At 40.9% G+C, this 20,208-nt stretch overlaps 1 pseudogene; it reads left to right on the forward strand.

Annotated features, from left to right (window-relative positions):
• Positions 1-15,333: 15,333 nt before the first annotated feature.
• Gm15113 lies at positions 15,334-19,765 on the forward strand (annotated as a pseudogene).
• The last annotated feature ends 443 nt before the right edge of the window (positions 19,766-20,208 follow it).

Below are 20,208 nucleotides of genomic sequence, written 5' to 3' on the forward strand. Positions count from 1 at the left end.
GGTTACTTTGATAAATTTTCCTCTGTTGAACCATCCCTGCATCCTTATTTTTGATTTTTATGGTTGGAAATCTAATAAGGGGTCCAGTGCCCTCTAGGCAAAGGGCTCTAACATCACCAAATGAGTCACATCTCCAGCCTTCCATTGTTTTATACCTGTTGCATAATAAAATGCTTAGCATATAGAAAATTTTCAATAACTGTTTGTTAAATGCAACTAATGCTCGCATAAAAACAGAGTTTGGAATACAAATCCAAATATTGTATGATAGAAACAAGAGAGAGAGGCTGGAGCTCAATGGCAAGGTGCTTGCTCAGCATGCTGTGCCACTGAATTTCATGCACAGCACCTCAAAATGGGAGTAACAGGTAAAGTTTGGAGATTCAAATTTGAGTTAAATTGCTTGGATGCCCACATGGGTGAGCCTGGGTAAACTGGATATGGTGGCACACCCCTGAAATCCCAGCATTCTCAAAGTAGAACCTCTAGGGTCAGAAGTTCAAGGCTAACTAGAAAGGTCTAAGGCAGCCTTGGATAAAGGAAAACATGTTTCAATCCAATACATGAATCAATATACACATTACAGACTGGGTGGCTGGTAGTGGTAATGTCCCCCTGTTAACCCAGTACTCTGAAGCAGAGACAGGGAAAGGTCAGTTTCAAGGTCAGCCTCAGCTATATACAAAGCTCTAAATCAAAATAAACAAATAAGCTAACAATACATACACACACACACTCACACACACACACACACACACACAGGGGAAAAGGGAACATGAAAGAGGGGAATGGGCAAACACAAAAATCACCAAAGTGTTGGGCTAAGGTGATAGGAAATTTATACTTTTCCATATTCACTTTTTCTATATTTTACACATTTTAAAAGAATCATATTTTACTTACATTGTAAAAGGAGCAATCATTTTATGGGTAAAATTATGTTGAATCTGGCTTTCACCTCTGAGGCTGTGTGGGTGTTTGGTTTCGTTGTGTCTGAAAGGTTGCCCTCCTCCATGACAGCCAGCAGAAGGCAGCATTCAACGTCCAAAAAAAAAAAAAAATTAGCCTGGCCCTAACTTAGATGAACTGCTTTTTAAGATAATTATAATAGAGTCTGGGGGCGGTGCATGTTGCTTGATTTTTGTTGTTACTAATATTGTAAGATGGCAGAGTGCTTGCTACCCATCAGTGAGGTCTTCGATTCGGTCCCAGCTCTGAAGAAAAACACATGTACTTGAAAACTTGTTTTTGAACCTCAATATTGTTTATCTGGGCCCACTTTGCTCTTCCAAAGACTACATTGCCTTTACTGAAGGCAAGCTACATCAAATGACATACCAGGTGAATATTATAAGTCGTCCTGTGAAGGAGCAGTGTCATCTGCAATACAACTGTATTTGGAAATGTCATCTTCTTACTGAGCTTAGCTGTCTGCTCCCTGTGGAGTGGAAACTCCACAAACATTTTAAAGCTACACCTGTGTGTCCCACCAAAGGTGCTGGTGACTGAACACATGACTCACACATCATACATAGGTAAGTTCTCCCATCTACCACCAAGCTTCAGGTTTGTCAGCCATCTCTCCACACACACATTAAGCATTTGAAATTAGACACTACTGATATTAGATGATAGCAACGTTCAGAAGAACGTCCAGAGGATTTTGAGGATCTTCTGTCCTCAAGTAATCGATTACAGACTTCAAATTGCAGAAAAAGCTAGAATGGCTGATCAAGAAAAAACAAAAACAAACAAACAAACAAACAAACAAACAAAAAACATATTTCCAAGGCAGGTGTTGGGGTGGAGGAAAAAGATAAGATGGAAAACCCCTCTGCCATAAAGGACCTGGGCTCTTCAGGCTTACAGCCACAGATCATGGCTTATCTTAATGGGGCCCTGGGTGCAACTTGGATCCTTACACTTACTGGCAAGTACTTGGCCAACTGAGCCATTTCCCCAAATCTTGTTGTCTTTTCTATACACCCTAAAGGTGCTAGAGACAAAAGAAAATTGAGATAATCTTTACTCCCTAAATTTGAGCCAAACTATGAAGATACTGTTTTTTCCAGTGTCAGTCTCAGTCTGTGGTAGGCGTCAAGAGTGGACCTGCCTGACTTCCCATTTAGAGCAATAGAGAGTAGCTTCAATGACAAGTGGTACCATGTACATCAATAAGTTTCTCCACTGCTCACACTCTACAGCTCAGTTGGACACTGCTCAACTGAGCTGCACATATATTCTCCCTCTACAACCCATGATGAAGGAGTGGATGTTCTCTGGAACATTCCAACTCCACTGCAGAGACCCAGAACAGAGTAACAATCACTAGTCTGTACAATTCCTGAGTGCATATCAAGTGACCTCTTTTGTGAAGCTGGACTCCAGAAAATCACATAACCCCATTTAAAAATGGGGTACAGAGCTAAACAAAGAATTCTCAACTGAGGAATACCGAAGGACTGAGAGCACCTGAAAAAATGGTCAACATAATTAAGCATCAGGGAAATGCAAATCAAAAGAAACAAGATTTCATTGAGCTCTTCGCTAAAGTCTTATAGAATTCTCTACTAAAACCATCTGGCCCTGGGCTTTTATTGGTTGGGAGGTTATTAATGACTGCTTCTATTTCCTTGGGGAATTATGGAACTGTTTAGATGGTTTAACTAACCCTTTTTATTATAGAATATTTTCTTTATTTACATTTCAAATGTTATCCCCTTTCAGTGCCCCCCCTTTCCGGAAACCCCCTATCCCATCCTCCCTGTCCCTACTTCTGAGGGTGTTCCTACACCCACTCCTAACTCCCTGACCTAAAATTACCCTATAATGGAGGATCTATTCACAGGACCAAGGTCCTCTCCTCCCACTGGTGCCTGAGAAGGCCATCCTCTGCTACATATGCAGCTGGAGCTATGGGTCCCTCCATGTGTTTCTGTGTTTGGTAGCTTAGTCGGGTTACCTAATCTTGAATCTTGATTTAACTTTGGTACATGGTATCTGTCTAGAAAACCAGCCATTTCATTCAGATTTTCCAGTTTTGTCAAGTACATGCTTTTGAATGAATTTTTAATTTCCTCATTTTCTGTTGTTATGCCTCCCATTTCATTTCTGATTTTGTTAATTTGGATACTGCTTCAGTGCCTTTTAGTGAGTTTGATTAAGGATTTATCTATCATGTTGATTTTATAAAAAAATAAATTAATTACAAACAAAAAACAAATAACCCAGCTCTTGATTTTCCTGAGTTTTTGTTTTGTTCTCTTTGTGTCTGATTGATTATTTCAACCCTGAGTTTGACTATTTTTTGCCATCTAAACCTATTGCATGTTTTTGCTTCTTTTTATTCTAGAGCTTTCAGGAAAAGTCTCTCTTTTTTATTTTTTTTTATTTTTTTATTTTTATTTATTTATTTTTTATTAGATATTTTCTTTTTTTAATATTTTTATTGGGTATTTTAATCATTTACATTTCCAATGCAGTCCCAAATGTCCCCCATACCCTCCCCGCCCCCCCCCCCCACTACCCTTCTCACCCACTCCCACTTTTTGGCCCTGGCCTTCCCCTGTACTGGGGCATATAAAGTTTGCAAGTCCAATAAGCCTCTCTTTCCGGTGATGGCTAACTAGGCCATCTTTTGATACATATGCAGCTAGAGTCAAGAGTTCCAGGGTACTGGTTAGTTCATAATGTTGTTCCACCTAGAGGGTTGCAGATCCCTTTAGCTCCTTGGGTACTTTCTCTAGCTCCACCATTGTGGGCCCTGTGATCCATCCAATAGCTGACTGTGAGCATCCACTTTTGTGTTTGCTAGGCCGCGGCATAGTCTCACAAGAGACAGCTATATCTGGGTCCTTTCGGCAAAATCTTGCTACTGTATGCAGTGGTGTCAGCGTTTGGAGGCTGATTATGTGGTGGATACCCAGATGTGGCAGTGTCTAGATGGTCTTTCCTTTCATCACAGCTCCAAACTTTGTCTCTGTAACTCCTATCATGGGTGTTTTGTTCCCAATTCTAAGAAGGGGCAAAGTGAGAGTTTGAGAGCAAAGAAAACTTATCCTATTACAATGTAATGACCTTTCAGTTGAAATTGTGCTGCATTTGTTCATGTGTTTGTGTATTCATTACTTTGTTTATTCACCTCTTGATTTTTTATGTGAAACTTCATAGTGTAGGGCCAACCTGTCCTGAAACAATACTGTAGTCAAAAGGCTGTCCTAAAATCCAGTATTTACTGAGCCTGGCCTCCAATGCAATCCTTCTGTTTCTGCAGTTTTAGACATGAAATTGTAGATATAATCTGCAGGTGATGCTCATTCATGGATGTGATATTTTCATTTGTTTGGATTGGTTTTTAGGAACATGTTTCCTTTAAAGCCTGCTGGCTGGAAACACCCATTGTGGTTGAGGATGACAGGAAATGCCCCCTACTTCTGCTTTTAACAGTGCTGGGATTTTACATATACACAGTCCTACCTGGAGTACTCTTCAAAATAGACAATCTGATTTTTTAAAACTACAATACCAGGCTCATGTAATCCACTGGAACATTAAATGTCTGCTGGCTAGGCTGAGTTCTGGGACATAGTGCATGCGTGCAAGCATGAGAATCTGAGTTTGATGCCCGGGATAATGTACTGGAAACCTAATAATATCCTCGAATATGTGTAGGTAAGAAAATGTAATGAGGGTAGGTCAAGATGATAAGAGTTATTTACATGGCCTCTTAAGCTACAGCATAAGTTCATGACCAGACAGGAATACTTCAAAAATGTAGATACAACATGTACTTCAAATGTATAATTTCCTTCCAATTTGAATGGGAAGTACATACGTTTAAAAATTCTTTCGGATTTGGGCTTAGTTGCCCTTTCCAATTATAAAACCATAGTCTGCATTCTATCCTCCTCTAGGAACCCCTGAGTCATATTCTGATAGAAGCTTGTGGGGAAACCCCACAATTCCCGATTAGGCGTGCACCCAAAGAATCATGAATAGACTGACCTGATGTAATTACATGAGGTAGTTTAATTATGGAGCTCTGGACCAACATGCATCCCACACAGGAGATAATGGATGTCGGCCATGAGGCTCGAAAGCTAGGGGTTTTTATGGGGTAAGGTGCTTAGGGGTGTGGAATTCAGCATAGGACACACTATTGCCTTATTCAAACATCAGCAAAAAAATTACATGTATGGTTTGTTTTTCTTTTTCTTTTTCTCAGCCCCAGGCTCACAAACAACCAGCAATTTCTGAGTACTTTATATGACTTACAGGTCTTGAAATTTCATCTTTCTTTCATTCCCCTCTTCTTCTAGTAAGTAATTCTAATCTTAGAATTTCAGAAGTCTATTTCTCTATGTGGAGAATAGAAATCATATTCTTTTTCTATCTTAACTATAGCTTGGTACTGATGCTGGAGGACCATAAGTTGTAACAAAAATAGAATATGAAGGAATAGTAAAGAGGACTTGGCAGGGGCCCTTCTAGCGAGGCTTGAGGGTCTGTGCATGATGTAGATATACATAGATCAGATCTCTGGCTAGAACTAGTGAGATGTCTTTGGGGAACCCTGCTCACATGCTGTAGCCAGTTGTGACCAGACTACTTTCTGCACCACCTTTTAAGTTATCATACAGATAATTATTATAACAACATGGGTTTAAACACATCATTTAAGACAGTGATGGGCATGGAAGTCCCATAAAGGATCTCAAAAAGAGTAAGGCTGAATCAAGATGGAGTATTTCGAGTTCCAAATAGGGCAAGGGGAAGGAGCACCATGTCTGTGCCAGTCTCCATGATTAATTTTGTCAAGAACTCTTTTAGAGTTCTATTTATTCTTTCTATCTGTCCTGAGCTCTGAGGTCTGCACACACAATGTAATTTTTATTTGACCTCTAAATACTTGGCCACATCCTGACTTACCTGGGCAACAAAGACAGGGCCATTATCTGACACTATTGCTTTTGGCACTCCGAACCTTGGAAAATTTTTCTTTAATAATCTTCTTGATGACTATCTGAACAGTCTCATTTTTACAGGGAAAATCTTCTTTCCATCTTGAGAATGTTCACAAAACCAGAAGGTATTCATACACATATTTTTCTCAGTAAAGTCTACCTCTCAGTAGATGTCGGGTCTGTCTTCCCATGGTAGGACTAGTTTTCTTTCTCCAGTTTCTACTATTCTATACAGGGTTTCTTTTACCAGTCTTAATTTGTCTATAACTTGATAGTCTTCAGACTGCCAGGATCATTGCTCTTTGGCATACATGTTTGGTGGTTTGATCTGCCATCTGATTTCTTTTAGCCACAGCAACTTAGGCCTTTCTCTGCAGATGTCAACAGCCCTCTTTGTCTGTATATTGCTCTGTACAGTGGCAAAAGCATACCTGCTGTCAGTGTAGACTCCTCCTTTACCATTTATAGAGCTTGTATCAAAGCCACAAGTTCAGCTTTCTGTCTACCACTGAGCTGTTGTCCCCGCCTTCTGCTTACCTTCAACCTCGAGGCTACTGCCATCCATGTACCAGCTCAAACTCTCAGGCCAAGGCTGATCTGATCCTTCAGATCATTTCGAGTATCAGTTTCTTTTGCCAGAATGTCATCACAGTGATGAGTAGGTGAAGTCTCAGCCAGTAGGGTAGTGAAGGTCACTCGTTCAGTCAACAAAAAGCACTGATAATGTGTCCGTCATTCAGGAGAACGGTTGGATAATGTTTTCAAGAGCGTTAGTCAGCCATCGGTCAGGGGGGCTGAACCACACTTTCTAGGGCATGTGCCAAGTTTTGTCTCAGAGTCAATTTATCTGCATCTTTGACCAGAAGCCACTATGTGCAGACAAGCAGGTCATTCTACAGCCACCGGGTCTAATTTCTTACAAGTATGCCACAGGTCTTTTCCAGTGTTCCAATCTCTGAGTAAGAACCTCTTTAGCAATACCTTTGTTCTCAGTCACATCTGAGATGTCCCAAAGCTGGGAACAACTTTAAGTCAGTCTTAATGGCATCCAAGGCCTGTTGTTCCTTGTTTCTCTATATGAAGGGCTGTTTATCTCTTTAATTCAGCAAAACCTGAAATCCACAATCTGCAAAATCCTGCAGTGCCCAGGAACTTTTCTAACTTGTTTTGCACTGGTCGGTGGGGGAATAGGAAACACAGTCTGTATTCTAGCTGCTTCCACAGGTAGGCCACCGGCCTCTTCTAAGGACTCAGCTTCTGTGTTAGCACCCCTTTTGCTATCTCTTTACTTTTAGCCACGAACAGGTGAAGGGTTTGGACATGAGGGGGGCTCCTCTTCTTTTTGTTGGGGCAGTCTCTCACCCAGTGCCATTTTCTTTACAGTAAACACATTGATCTTTAGCCAAAAGCTTTCTTTTTTTGCCAGGTACTATCTAAGTTTTCTATTTTCCCTGACTTTTGTGGCCAGAATTTCATTTCTCTTTTCTCTTTTTAATTCTCTGGCTTCCTGTTTCTTACAGATCATTTCTAAGTGCTAGCATTATTAGCATGTGCCACTTTGCTAGGTTCTAGTCTTTGTCATTTACCTCTCTTTGCTCCTGTTTCCTAACTGTAACGGAGATCTCATGTAATGTTTTCTCTCTCTCTCTCTCTCTCTCTCTCTCTCTATATATATATATATATATATATATATATATATATATATATATATATGTATCTTTTGTTCCTCCTCTTTGTCTTTGTTTCCTTTGGATGTTATCTAATTATCACATCTTTATCCTGTCACTTATCTTCTTTCATAGTTCTCTTCTACCCTGGTTAATCTTTCTGTCTCACAGCACATCTCTGATTCTGTCTCTGGTCTCTGTCTTTGTCAGCCTCATGTTTCCTTAACTCTTCTTCCTGTCTGACTCTTATTTACTGGTTCTTCCTCTAAATATTTATTCATTTAGAGTATCTCTCTCTCTCTCATCTCAGACTTCTCTAATCTCCTTCATCTCTATTTTTACTTTTCTTCACTGTTAAGATCTCTATTTACCACTGTCATCCATCTCTCCTGAGTATGCTGAAGCTTTGCTCTTAGCTCACTTCTTTGCAGACCTCTATCCTTCCTTCGTTTCTCCTCCTCTGCACTTTCTTATCGACTTACCCTGTCCTTCTCTTAACTTCTGTAACTTCCTATTAGCTTGGTCAGATTGTTGGGTCACGTTTTAGTCCTATAGAGATGAGACCCCCATCAGAGCCTGGCAGTTAGATTCGCAGGTGCTCCTTACCTTGAACAGAAACCCCAAGTGGGCAAATTCCTCCCTCACTGGAGCTTGGAACAGACTCACTGCCAGCAGCTCAGGGCTTCCCTAGAAGAGAAAACATGTAGGGCAGGGAAGGGAGCACAGCTCTCACAGCTGGCTGTACCGGGCCACCAATATCTCAAAGTGAAAGCACTTTTTCTTTTAACAAGAGACTGGATACAGGGGACAGGGGAATGAGAAGCAGCCAGGGAACCCGTGGCGCACTTGGCCGGCCACTCCCACAGCCTCCTCTATCTCCCCTTCAGCAGCCACAATATCCAGGGCCACTGACTTCTCAGAGACCACCCCTCTTTTTCTCCGAGTTTCCTGATCTTATTTCTCCCTAGGCTCCAGGTCCATGGGCAGGACCACAGTGACCTGCTGGCTGCTCCCTGGAGTTGGAGTGGGAGGCAGGGCAGCTGAGGATCTGAAAGGAAGTGGTCAGCATAGGTATCTGACAGAATTCTTAGGCTTATTTCAGAGGGCATAACTCAAAAAGAGTCGTCAGTTGTTAGTCCAAGTCCGAACACAAAGAGACACACAAGACACACACAGAAACCGTTTTCAAGCAACCACCATAGAATCACAGTACCACAGAAATGACAAACACAAGCAAGACCAATACAGGGCGTCTCACACTCAGTTTCCAGAGATAGCCTGACACTATCTGTTCCAGGCATATACTGAACCCTAGCTGCTGCTGGGTTGAGAAGGACTGTTTCAGATCCAACTTCCCAGCTTGACACCAGAGCATCCACCAGCGTTTTGGCATGTCTCACTGTCACTGCAACCAACCCAAATGGGCCTCTCTCCATGGGAAGGCCCCCAGAACCTGAGACTGGCCTAAAAGAAAACCAAGATAATTAGTCAACCCCTTGGGACCAAAACCAGACTTGAAACCAGACAAAACAAAAGCAAAACAGAATCAGAAGGTGGTATAATGGAGGACACACAAGTGAACAAATCAGACAGACATACAAACACAAACATACAAACAGACCAGCAGGAAGGGATTCCACTTTACCTCCTATGTACAGTGTCCATGTCCCATGACAAAAACCACAAACAAAAACAAAACAGCAACAAAGAAAAAACACCAATATATCTAAGCACACTTGTCCATGCCTGGACTTGTACAACCAGCCAAACCTGACTTCCTGACGGGGGTCAGATTCCACATCGACTCCATTTCTGGCAGAAAAAGCACCTTATTTTTCTTACTCTGCCAGATGACAGTCAGACCTTTCTAACTGTCCCTCACCCTGGGCACTTCCTCCAGGGTCACCCTTGGAATGTCTTCCAAGGATGCAGCCTAAGGAGCCTTAGAATGTCTTCCTCCTGCAGCCACTAGGCCCTCACAGTCCACAGTGGCAGCTGCCAGAATACAGAATACCAGAACTGAAAAACCAAGACACAAGGTGGGACTCAAACCCACAATCTCAGAACTGATAAACCAAGACACAAATTCAGTGGTGCCACACTTAGACACTTAGACAACAGACAACATACAAGACGCACACAAACAAACGTACCTCCAAGGGGTCTTTCAGGGTTCCTTGGTGTCACGCAGATCTCGGTGGGACCTTCAAATGATAGAACATAGTGGGGAATCCCCTACTCAATACCCTATATGGTGTGCACCCAAAAAATCACGAAGGGCCATCTTGATGTAATTAGACGAGGTAGTTTAATTATGGAGCTCCAAACTCACATGCATCCCACACAGGAGATAAGGATGTCAGCCACGAGGCTCGAAAGCTAGGAGTTTTTATGGAGTAAGGGGCTTAGGGGTGTGGAATTGAGCATAGTGACACACTATTGTCTTATTCAAACATCAGCAGAAAAATTACATGTATGTGCAGGGTGTCAGAGTTCTGTGAGTTGTTGACTCAGTTTAGATAGATCTGTATGTCCTCACATTCCTCTTTATCTTTAAGGTTAAGCTATTCCCAGTAATGTTTTAACTACAGGGCATACCTGGGTTTGTTTTTCCTTTTTCTCAGCCCCAGGCAGCCTCTAGGCTCACAAACAACCAACAATTTCTGAGTACATTTTATGACTTACAGGTCTTGAAATTTCATCTTTCTTTCAATCCTATTTTTTTCTCACCTCTGACACCATATAGTTAAGAACATTGGGTGGGCTGTTTCCTCAAACAACATGGATTGATTCCCATCACATGGCCATCTTCTGGACTGCACAGGCATCAGGTACACACTTGAGTCACAGGCAAAATGGAGGCACACTCATCAAGTCAAAGGAGAGTGGGGAGAATGGGGAGGTGGAGTTTGTGGAGGGGTAACAGGGAAGGGGATGTTATTTGAAACGTAAATGCATAAAAGGAATAATAAAAATAAAATAAAATAAAAACAGGAGAACAGTCAAAGGCCTGCATTTGTAAACTGTGTTTGTTCAGAAGTAGGGTGCAGCTTAGTTTGCAGAGTGCTTGATGAGCATGCACAAAGTACTGAGTTTTATCCTCAGCACAGCCAACCACCTGGAAAAGCAGCTTGCATCCAAGGCAGCTTGGATGCTGGGAAGTGTTTGCTGATGTTAACTTGAAATGGCTGTCTCCAGAAAGGCTGTGCCAGCGCCTGAGAGATACAGAGGTAGGGTAGATGCTCACAGCCAGCCATTGGTCTGAGTTTGGGGTTCCATGATGGAGGAGTTGGAGAAGTGATTCAAGGAGCTGAGGGGGTTTTGCAGCCCCATGGAGGGAGTAACAGTGTCAACAGGCCAGACTCCACCACCCCCACCCCCATAGCTAACGGGAAGTAGACCACCAAGCAAAGAATACACATGGAGGAACCCATGTTGCTGGTCACATATGAGGCAGAGAAGGATGAGAGGTCTTTGGGCCTGAGGGTGTTCATTGCTCTGGTGTAAGGAAATGCCAGAGCAGGAAGAAGGGAGTGCTCAGGTGGGTAGAAGAGCACCCTCATAGAGGGAGGGAGAGTGGGAATGGGATAGGGCATTTTAAGGTATTATATAGGCATCTGGTGTTAGACAGTGGTTGAACAGGAAAATTGCCTGCAGGGTAAGAGCACATGCAGAAGAATAATGAAGACCTGGAACCCATACAAAAAGCAGAGCTTGGTCTTGGTCAAGGGTACATCTGTAATCCCAGTGTTGTTAGAATGGAGATAGGATCTGACTAGCTGTGACTTAGCTCGAAGTACTGTAAGAGGCCCTATCTCAAGTGAGGAATTTGGAAAGTAAGAGCAGGACACCTGATGACACCTTCACTCAACCTCCTTGAAGCTAATAAGTATGTGCTCTCACCCTTTCTCTCTCTCTCTCTCTCTCTCTCTCTCTCTCTCTCTCTCTCTCTCTCACACACACACACACACACACACACACACATAGAGGGAATTCTGGGAACATTATTTTGTGAAGGAATAGGTTACAATTTTAAGCACAGTCTCCATTCTGTGGTGCAGAGATGAAATACTTCCTTCTGACTGGAACAAGTGAGTTTGACAGAAAGTGGTCTAGAACTTGCAGGATGAGATTTTTGATACTAATTTTGGTTTGGTTTGATTTGGTTTAGGTTTAGATTTTCCTTTGTTTGTTTGTTTTATTTGTTTATTTTCATGGATTGGACCCAGGACTTTACACTCACTAAGCAAGTGTTCTACCACTGAGAACCATCCTAGGCTCCTTAAAAGGTTTTTTGATTTTCATCTTTGTTGGTTTGAAATGATATTTCATGGAAGCCAGACTGCCTATGTAGTGATGACATTAACTCCAGATTCTCTCCTTTCCATCTTCTGGAATTACAGACACTGTACCACTACCCCTAGTTTTATGGAGTGCTTAGGCTCTAGCCACGGAAGATATGTATGATAGACAAGGACTCTATCAATTTAACTACATCCCCAGGCCAAAGTTTAGGGTATAGTTGATAAATTTAGAAAGAAAATGTGTTCACTTTTGCTGTTGTCCAAGATACTCCCAACTGAAAATATTGTAAAATATATTGAAATTGAACATCTATGCATTGCAAATAGTTTTGAACCATTCAAGAATTGCATCACTGAGAAAAGTAAAGAAAACCAAAGTGGTGATAGTGAACCTTTCATGCAACCAAATTTCTGGTAGCAATGAGACAAGTGCTAGGTTTATAGGCAAGAGCTATTACACCCTGACTATATAAAAATGTTTTGAGAGGTTCTTGCCACATATGCCTAACCAATTAAGTTGGATCTCTGGGATCCTTGTAGAAGTTGGTGGAGAAAGTAGGTTCATGCAAAGTTGGCTTCTGACTTCTGCATGTACACCACAGAATACACACCCACACATATCATGGATAAAATACACAATAGTTTTCACTATTATAAGAAAATTAGAATTTAGTTCCTTAAGTTTATGAATCTTGTAGTACCTGATTTGATGTAAATGATTTCTTATGAGAACCATTGTCCTTTTCATGCTGAGTATGTACTGGACAACTGTGCTACAATCCCAGCCCAGAAAATATTCCTTACATAAATATGATTAGTTTATAATTATATTCAAGTTTTGCATTTATAATATTCTCTGTGCTAGCACTTTCTTCCTAATGTCAGTTACTTTGACCATTTAGAAGTGTTTTAGCAGGGCATGGTAATGCCAGATATAGGGGTATTTTGCTTGCTAAGCAACATATACTAGTTTAAAGCTAGATTTTTTTAGTACTGTCCATATAATGTTAGTCACTTACTCTTATGGATTATCATAGACACTTGTCAAAGTGTTTACTGTCTCCTTTTGAGTGATTCACTAATCTGCCTCTCTGGTTTAAGAGCTGAAAAGAATGGAAATAAAGCTAAGTCATTACCAGATCCATTTATTTCAATTGTACCAAGCCAACTTTTTGCTACCTTTATAGCATTTCTTTTCCACTCACTTAGTTTTTCTCCCTAGAATTAAGTATTTGTTTACATTCAAATATAAATTTTTAATGACCAGTGGTGAGAGAATAATTTGGAATATTTTCTTTGATCTTAAGGAGTTGTATTACAGAACATTCTTAAATGTAGATGTAGCTCATTTGGTAGGGTACTTAGCTAGCATGCATGAAACCCTGAGTTCAATCCTCATTACCATGTAGTACCATTTGTAGTGGCAAGTGTCTTTAATCCTAGTGTTGAAGAGGATGAAGGGGGAGTTTAAAAGTTCAAGATCACAATTGAATATGTAGTAAGTTACTGGTTGTCATAAAATTCTACAAGCTCCACCCAAAATATCTCTTTTTTCTTAATTAGGATGCCAAATGGTTTAGTTGGTAAAATGCACAAGACAGCTAATTTTCATTATTTTTATGTTACATTCATATAATTATCCTTGTGAAAGTGACATGGTCTATAAGTTGGTTCCATAAACTAGTACATAAAAAGTATTGTCATTCATTCTATGAGAAAATCACTGACAGAAATAGTCTTGAGAAGCTGATGTGGTGGTACAAGCCTATAATTCCAAACTTCATGAGAATCACATGTTTCAGTCTAACCTAAACATTTTAATGAGAATTTCTCAAAAAAGCAAAGGAGGGGAGGAATATAGGAAGTAAGAAAAGAAGGAGGGGTTTCAAAAATACACTTATGGCTTAAATAAATCATCGACTGTCTTATTTATATTATATAACTGGGATCCTTTGCAGACAAGACAAGTCAACAGAGACAGATGAACAAGGAGCAATGGAAATCAATCAGAAGAGAGACAGCTAAAATTAGAAAGAAACCAATTTTTCTTCAGGTGATTACATGGCCTCTCCCAATCTCATGACCACCACATTGGCAGATATCATGGCCATTATTCCAGAAGATCACATAGCTGATTCAGGAGAGCTCCTATTCACTCAGATAGATCTCATGTCTACTCAGGTAGAACTAATAGCTCTACAGATAGACCACACCATGACCTCTCAGAAAGTCCACATCATAACCATTCAGATATAGTACACTATGACCTCTCAGATAGACCATATCATGTCCTATTAGTTAGACTACACCATTGACCTCCCAGATAGACTGTATCATGACCTCTCAGATAGACTGCATCATGAACTCTCAGTTAGACCACATCCTGACCTCTCAGGAATGCCACACCAGGACCTCCCAGTTAACCCACTTTATGACCTATCAGGTAGACAACCACATGATAATTCAAGTAGACCATATCATGAGTAAGCAGTTAGACCATATCATGACCTCTCAGGTATACCACACCATGACCTCTCAGAGAGACCACACCATGAACTCTCAGATAGACCATATCCTTACCTCTCAGGTAGACCACACCATGACCTCTCAGACCACACCATGAAGTTTCAGGTAGACCACTTCATGACCTCTCAGGTATACCACACCATGACTGCTCAGATATACTACACCATGACCACTCAGATATACCATACCATGACCTCCCAGTTAGACCACATCTTGACCACTCAGTTAGACCACTTCATGACCTCTCAGGTAGACCACATCATGACTACTTAGGTACACCATGTCAATACCACTCAGGTAGACAAACTCATAATAATTCAAGTAGACCATACCATGAGTAATCAGGTAGACCATATCATGACCACTCAGATAGACCGCACCATGAACTCTCAGACCACTTCATAACTACTCAGGTAGACCACATCATAACCATACAGTTAGGCTTCAACATGGCCACTCAGATAGATTGCATCTTAAGCATACAGTGAGAGTTCTTCCCAGAAACTCAAGGATAGCTCATCCTGGCAATACAGAGAGAGAGATAATCAAGTCCAAAGAGGGAGAGCTCATGATAACCATACATAGTTAGCTCAACTTATTATGACAGCACATTTCATCATGACCACTCAGGGAGAGCTTATCATGGTCATGCAGGGAAAGCTCAAAACAACTAGTCATGGAGAGCTCATAACAACCAGTCATGGAGAGATCATAACATCCAGTCACAGAGAGGTCATGACAACCAGACATGGAGAGGTCATAATAATCATTCATGGAGTGCTTGTAACATCTGGTCACAGAGAGATCATTATGACCGTTCATTGAGATCTAGTACCATCCAGTCATGGATGCCTCATGAAGCAGAAAGATACCATGGTTGAAGAGGAAGAAATGGACCAAGGGATGCATCACCACCAGGAACTAAGACAGAAATTGACAAGTAGAAACAAAATCAGTACTTTATCTATGTTAGTACAATGTTTGGAATGATATAGAAATGTATAAGCATTTCTGTGTCTTTTTAAAAAGATTTATTTATTTATTATAAGTAAGTACACTATAGCTGTCTTCAGATACACCAGAAGAGGGCATCAGATCTCACTACAGATGGCTTTGAGCCACCATGTGGTTGCTGAGATTTGAACTCAGGACCTTTGGAAGATCAGTCAGTGCTCCTAACCACTGAGGATCTCTCTAGCCCCCATATCTGTGTCTAAATAACTAAATTTGTATTTTCTCAATTCAGACACTATTCCACACCATCAGAGAAACTTGTCTACTAACAAACTATAGAAATATCCTTGAAAGGATAGTCTTTCAGACACTGTTCCAATTCAGGTATGTATTGGAACAATTTTCTGGTTCATAATATCAACTCACATGCATATGCAATTGCCTAAGATTGTTTACTAGTTTCTGGCATTTCCTACTAGGCCTATGCACTACTCAGAGTAGCTACTCCCTTTGCATCTTCCAAGCTGGTAAGCAAGATAATATACCAACAGATTATGCTAAATTGATATGATAGAGTATGACTCATGGTAATCAACCTGTTTCTTTATCTCCTTGCTTAGGAGTCATTAAGGCTTTATCAGGCAAATTATCTCCCCCTCTGTGTGTGTTTGTATGTATGTGAGTGTATATATCTGTATGAAAGAGTGTGTATGTTGTTGTGCTAATTGTGATAGAGTCTGTACACATTAGGCAAGTGATTTATGTCTAAGACACAACCTCAGCCCAACAAGTATATCTTACAGCAGTTTCTCCAAATCCACTCTCCAAAGTGTATGCTCTCTTTAGCTGTATGTTCTTGCCTTCAAATTATATGAGGCAAACAGGGCAACAGCCATAAGCTATGTTATTTTGGGAGTCTCTTCTATTCCTGTGTCTAACACTTGAAGAGGAGGTTTCCCATACCTAGCACAGGGCTTATGTTAGGTAGTCTATGATCCTTGTTGCAAGAACTGGCACTTAGAATTGTAAAACTTCATTCAAACTACATACGTAAATCTCTTTAAATATGCACTTACAGATTCAACACAATCCCCATCAAAATACAAACTCAATTATTCATTGACTTAGAAAGGGCAATTTGCAAATTCATCTGGAAAAATAAAAAAAACCTAGGATATGAAAAACTATTCTGAACAATAAAAGCACCTGTGGTGGAATTACCATGCATGACAATAAGCTGTACTACAGAGCAATTGTGATTAAAAACTGCATGATACTGGTACAGTGACAGACAGGTAGATAAATGGAATAAAATTGAAGACCCAGAAATGAATCCACACAGCTTTGGTCACTTGATCTTTGACAATGGACCTAAAACCATCCAGTGGAAAAAAGACAGCATTCTCAACCAATGGTGGTGGCACAATTGGTGGTTATCATGAAGAAGAATGTGAATTGATCAATTCTTATCTCCTTGTACAAAGCTCAAGTCTAAGTGGATCAATTAGCTCCACATAAGACCAGAGACACTGAAATTAATAGAGGAGAAATTAGGGAAAAACCTCGAAGATATGGGCACAGGGGAAAATTCCTAAACAGAACAGTAATGGCTTGAGCGATAAGATCAAGAATTGACAAATGGTACCTCATAAAATTGCAAAGCTTCTGTAAGGCAAAAGACACTGCCAATAAGACAAAAAGGCCACCAACAGATTGGGAAAGGATTTTTACCAACCCTAAATCTGATAGGGGAATAATATCCAATATATACAAAGAGCTCAAGAAGCTGGACTCCAGAAATTCAAATAACCCCATTAAAAATGGGGTTCAGAGCTAAACAAAGAATTCTCAACTGAGGAATACTGAATGGCTGAGAAGCACCTGAAAAAAAGTTCAACATCCTTAATCATCAGGGAAATGCAAATCAAAACAACACTGAGATTCCACCTTACACCAGTGAGAATGGCTAGGATCAAAAATTCAGGTGACAGCAAATGCTGGCAAGGATGTGGAGAAAGAGGAACACTCCTCCATGGATGGTGGGATTGAACCCTTGTACAACCACTCTGGAAGTCATTGTGGAGGTTCCTCAGAAAATTGGATATCATACTCATGGATGATCCATCAATACCTCTCCTGAGCATATACCCAGAAGAAGTTCCAACTGGTAATAAGAACACATGCTCCAATATGTTCATAGCAACCTTATTTATAATAGCCAGAAGCTGGAAAGAACCCAGATGTCCATCAACAGAAGAATGGATACAGAAAATATGGTACATTTACACAATGGAGTACTACTCAGCTATTAAAAATGGATTTATGAAATTCTTGGACAAATGGATGTATGTGGAGGATATCATCCTTAGTGAGGTAACCCTATCACAAAAGAAGTCATTAGATATGCACTCACTGATAAGTGAATATAAGCCCAGTAACATAGAACACCCAAGATACAATTTGCAAAATACAAGAAAATCAAGAAGAGGGAAGACCAATGGGTGAATACTTCATTACTCCTTAGAATAGGGAACAAAATACCCATGAAAGGAGTTACAAAGACAAAGAATGGAGCTAAGATGAAAGGATGGACTATCCCTAGACTTCCCCACCCAGGGATCCATCCCATAATCAGCCACCAAACTCAGACACTATTTCATATGCCAGAAAGATTTTGATGAAGGGACCCTGTTATAGGTGTCTCGTATGAGGCTATGCCAGTGCCTGGCAAATAGAGAAGTGGATGCTCATAGTCATCTATAGGATGGAACACAGGGCCCCCAATGGAGGAGGTAGAGAAGGTACACATTGAACTGAAGGGGTCTGCAAACCTATAGGTGTAAGAACAGTATGAACTTAACAGTACCCCAGAGCTCATGTCTCTAGCTGCATATGTAGCAGATGGCCTAATTGGCCATCAGTGGGAATACAGGCCCCTTGGTATTGCAAACTTTATATACCTCAGTACAGGGGAATGTGAGGGCCAAGACACAGGAGTGGTTCGGTAGGGGAGCAGGGTGGAAGGAGGGTTTTTGGAATTTTCAGAATACCATATGAAATGTATATAAAGAAAATATCGAAAAAATACACTCATGGCTTAATCAAATCATAGACTATCTCATTTATATTATATAACTGGGACCCTTTGCAGACATGACAAGTCAGCAGAGACAATCGAACAAGGAGGAATGGAAACCAATCAGAAGAGAGAGAGAGCTACAACTAGAAAGAAACCAATTTTTCTCCAGGAGATGACATGGCCTCTCCCAATCTCATGACACCACATTGGCAGATCTTATGGTGACTATTCCAGAATATCATATAGTTGATTCAGGGGAGCTCCTATTTTCACTCAGATAGATCTCATGTCTACTAGGTAGAACTAATAATTATACAGTGACCAACACCATGAACTGTCAGGTAGACCACATCATAACCATTCAAATATACTACACTATGACCTCTCAAATAGACCACATTATGACCTCTCAGATAGACCACATCATGATCTCTCAGATAGTCTACATCATGACGTCTCAGATAGACCGCATCATGACCTCTCAGATAGACCAAATCTTGACCTCTCAGTAAGACCACACCATGACCTCTCAGGTAAACCACACCATGACTAGTCAGACCACTTCCTGACCGCTCAGGTAGACCACTTCCTGACCTCTCAGGTAGACCAATTCCTGACCTCTCAGGTAGACCACGTCCTGACCTCTCAGGTAGACCATACCATGACTAGTCAGCTAGATCATTTCCTGACCTCTCAGGTGGGCAACTTCATGACTACTCAGGTAGACCACATCAAAACCATGCAGGTAGGCTTCAATATAGCGACTCAGATAGATATCATCTTACCCATACAGAGAGAGTTGTTCCTAACTACTCAGGGATAGCTGATCCTGGCCACACAGAGAGAGATAATCAAGCCCAAAGAGGGAGAGCTCATGATAACCATACAGGGTTAGCTCATCACAACCATGACGGCAGATCTCATCATGAACACTCAGGGAGACCTTATCATGGCCATGCAATGAGAGCTCATAACAACCAGTCATGGAGAGATCTTACCCAGTCATGGAGAGGTCGGAACAACCAGTCATAGAGAGGTCATGACAACCAGTCACAGAGAGGTCATGACAACCAGTCACGTAGAGGTCATAATAATCAGTCATGGAGAGCTCATAACATCCGGTCACGGAGAGATCGTTATGACACCTCATTGAGATCAAGTAGCATCCAGTCATGGATGCTTCATGAAGGAGAAAGATTCCATGGTCCAAGAGGAAGAAATGGACCAAGGGATGCATCACCACCCGGAACTGAGCCAGAAATTGACAGGTAGAAACAAAATCAGTACTTTATCAATGTTAGTACAATGTTTGGAATGATATAGAAAAGTATAAGAATTTCTGTGTCTTAATAAAAAAATTTGTATTTTCCCAATTCAGACACTGCTGCACACAGTAGGAGAAACTTGTCTAGTAACAAACTATAGAAATGATCCCTAAAGGATAGTCTTTCAAACACTGTTCCAATTCAGGAGTGTATGGGAACAATTTTGTGGCTCATGATATCAACTCACATGCATATGCGATGGCTTAAGATTATTTCCCAGTTTCTGGCCTTTCCTACTAGGCCTATGCACGACTCAGCGTAGCTACTCCTTTTGCATCTTCCAAGCTAGTAAGCAAGAAAATATACCAACAAATTGTGTGAAATTGATATGATAGGATATAACTAATGGTAATCAACCTGTTTCTTTCCTTTATCTCCTTCCTTAGGAGC

The sequence above is a fragment of the Mus musculus genome, chromosome X, assembly GCF_000001635.26.
Source record: "Mus musculus strain C57BL/6J chromosome X, GRCm38.p6 C57BL/6J".
Lineage (NCBI taxonomy): Eukaryota > Metazoa > Chordata > Mammalia > Rodentia > Muridae > Mus > Mus musculus.